Here is a 3,805-nt window from a genome sequence, read left to right as displayed (position 1 = left end):
GACCCCTGTAAGCTAAGAAGTGTTTTAACATTTTTAAATGGTGAGGGAAAAATCAAAAGAAGAATACTATTTCTTGACATGTAAAAATGATATGAAATTCAAATTTCAGTGTCCATAAATAAGGTTTTGTTGGAACACAGTTACACCCAGTTGTTTAAGTACTGTCTGTGGCTGCTTTCATGCTCCCACAGCAGGGCTGAGGAGTTGCCACAGAGACCTTGTGGTCTACAAAGCCTAAAACATGTGCTGTCTCTTTAAATAAAAAATTTGCCAACCCTTGCTCTAAAAGGCAGGAACCCTACCCCTACACAGGGAAGCCCTGTAGAGACTTGAATCAAGGCAAAGTTCCCTCCGGATCTCCAGATCAAACAGCCACAGCTGCCACCTGAGCATTTCAACCTGACGGCTCACAGACACCTTGAACTCAGCAAGGCCCATCCCCTTCCCCAGATCTGCTCCTTCTGGCAACCCCATCAACCCAGTTGCTCAGGCCAGAGCTTTGGTGAGTTATTCTAATTCCTCTCCACTTGAAACTCCTTCCCTGCTCCTCTATTCCATGAATCATTGCTTTTGTTTTTATTTTTAAATTTTTTATTTATTTTTAAATCATCACTTTTGTGTCTTCCAAATCCATTTCCTTCTCACACACTTCCACCACCCTGGCTGAAGTCATTAGCATTTCCCACAGCATGTCTGGACCATAGATAGTCCTCAGTGGGGACCCCGGCCTCCATTCTCAGACCCTCTATTCATCCTCCACCACGTAGCTGGAGGGATGGTACTAGAATCTGACCTCATCGTTCCCCTCCTTCCGTCCCCTCCGTGGTAGATAGCTAGACCACCATGTTTGCAGGTACCTGATGTCTTCTGGTCACTGCACCGTCTTTCCTCTGGCTCTGCTCCTATTTCTCTGTGGGTATGATGGGGTTGACAATCCCAGCATCTGGCCCCACCGGCCACCCCTAGATGGACACATGTCCACCCTTGTTAGTCGGTTTCTCTCTCCTGGGAATTTTAGTCTTGAGTGAAGATGCATAGGGTAGAAATACTGATTTAATTGATACAAGAGTTGGCTGCACAGGGTAGGAATTAGGGTGCAGGCTCTGAAGCCATAATACTTAGGTTCAAATTTTGGCTCCACCGCTCACTAAACTGTGTGAGTTTGGGCAAGTCACAAAACTGCTCCATGCCTCAGGATCCCCACCTGTGCAACAGGGATCATAAAAACAAGTCACGCCTCCTGAGACCTCACCATTTGAGGATTAAATTGGCCCATATGTGTGAATTGCTCAGAGTAATTCTTGGCTCTTGGTGGGAGCCTAGTAAAATAGGTGTCCTTACTAGATGGAGAGTCAGCACACAGATCCGTGCAGCTGGGATCCTAGAGTAGCTCCTCCTCATCCTCTTCTCTGGTTGTTCCATTCTTCTTAGATTTCTTCAGTTCTTTTAGTTTTGGTGGCTGGCCGGTAAGGGGATCCAAACCTTCGACCTTGTTGTTATCAGCACCTCACTCCAACCAAGTGAGCTAACCAGATAGCCCTTCTTTAATTCTTTTGAAGATATCCCTTTATCTTTCTTAAAATAGTTGGAGTGGGATATTGTTGCTTTTAACTGTTAAACAAAGATTATGGGAGGCCGTTGTTTTGTACTGAGAGCCTGCACAAGGCCCCAACAGACCAGACCTAACCAACATGGAGTCACTTATGCTAAATACCACATAATCAAACTGAAACTTTAAGGAAGCAGATAGATCGCAAAACAGACCAGTTTTTCCTGAAAACAGGAAGACTCCAGTCTACCTGAGTCCCCTCTGCTTTAACCTTTACCAGAAAAAAGTAGCCTAATTTTTTTTTTTTTTTCCTTTTTTTGGTCTTTTTTCGTGTCCGGCAACGGATCGCAACCCTCAGTGTCGCGCCCGTACCGGACCGGGACTGGCCACGGGATCGCAACCCTCGGTGTTGCTCCCGCACCTCGCTCAGCCAGTGAGCGGCCAGTCTGTATGTGGGATCCGAACCCTCGGCGGGAGTGCCGCCATGCTCCCAAGCGGCGCACTGCAGCAGTGCACCACCGGGCCGGCCCCAAAAGTAACCTAATATTAACCAATAAGCTTTTTTTTTCTATTCTGTTTCCTTGTTCACCTTATAAAACTCACTATTCTGCTATTGCCCAGAGGGAGCTCTCATTCTATTCTGTAGAATAAAAGCCAGTTAGATCTAAAACTAAATTAGTTGTAATTTTGTCTTTTGACATAACCAGAGAACACTAGCCAACACTCTGTGGTTTCCCATTATCCTGAGACACAGGTCAGAAACCTTAGCAAGGTGGCTGGCTGGTTGGCCAGTTAGCTCAGTTGGTTAGAGAGTGGTGCTGATAACACCACAGTCCAGGGTTCGATCTCTGTACCAGCTAGCAAAAAAAAAAAAGAGAGAAATCTTAGCAAGGGCTCAGAGTCCTTGGTGACCTGGCCCTGCCAACACCCCAGCTTTATCTCTTGCCATCTGCTTCCTAATGAGGAATGTCCTCTCCCCAGTCCTGCACAACTGCCCTCCCTCATCCCCAGGTGTCAACCTTTCCCCCCTACCCATTCTGGTAAATAGAAATGGATTATACCCTCCTATTCCTGATTGGCCTCTGTAGAAGGGCAAGGCCTTGTCCCCCTCCCAGTCCCTGCCCCAATGCCACAGGTTTAGCAGAAGAAACTTGTGATAATCAGGGCTGGCCCATGGCTCGCTTGGGAGAGAGTGGTGCTGACAACACCAAGTCGAGGGTTAAGATCCCCTTACTGGTCATCTTTAAAAAAAAAAAAAAAAAACAACTTGTGATAACCCTCAACCTTCAAGATTTCCTCACAATTTACTCTCCTCTCCATAGTCTGTGTTAAGAAAAAAATTAGTTTTTTTTGCATTTTTCAAATAAAAATGCTTTTATAATATATAATATTCTTTTTTAAGAGGCCCCCCACAGATCCTGGAGGTTCTGCTACATGCCCTTTCCTCTCCTTCCCTTTCCCACCTCCCTGTCCCTAATTTCTTGGGCACAGTTGCTGTCTCCTACTTTCCCCTGGTTGGGAGCAAGCTTTTGGAGGCCAGGACAGCAGTTTCCCCACCTCAGAGGCCTCAGGGCCTATCCAGGGTAGAGGCCAATCAATGTTTAACGAGTGAGTGAATAAATACATTTTATTATTTATTTGTTTTGCGCTGGCTGGTACAGGGATCAAACCCTGGACCCTGGTGTTAGCAATACCATGCTCTAACCAACTGAGCTAACTGGCCAGCCCAGAATGCATACATTTTTTTTTTTTTTTGTCTTTTGTCTTTTTCCGTGTCCGGCAACGGATCGCAACCCNAAATAAATCAACACTAGAATGAGAATGAATACAAAGGTTGGCAGTTATTGCATATTCCTAATACACATGAAGAAAGTAAAATGCACACCAACCAAATTGAAATCTGATTCCAAAAAATATATATATACATCCATGTGAAAATGAGAAAAAAAATTGGAAGCTGTTATTGAATACATGATACTTACGATTCAGTCTTGGTGAGAGACTATCTAGGCTCATCCAAGAACATTGATGAGTGTGATAAAGGGAAATTTTCTTTATTTGGCAGGAATCATAGCAAAATTTAGTACAATTATGTCAGAAGATTTATGTAGAATATAAATATTGATATAAAATATCACACATTGTTTAGGGAATAAAAGATAAAACTAAACAATTATAATTATAGATGCAATGGATAAGATCAGGTTGAATAAAGTAAGAAATGTTAGACATGAATCAATTATTTTATTTTATTTT

Source organism: Galeopterus variegatus, unplaced genomic scaffold (assembly GCF_000696425.1).
Source record: "Galeopterus variegatus unplaced genomic scaffold, G_variegatus-3.0.2 Scaffold2114, whole genome shotgun sequence".
NCBI lineage: Eukaryota > Metazoa > Chordata > Mammalia > Dermoptera > Cynocephalidae > Galeopterus > Galeopterus variegatus.
The sequence above is the reverse complement of the archived record's forward strand: the minus strand, read 5'-3'. Positions refer to the sequence as shown.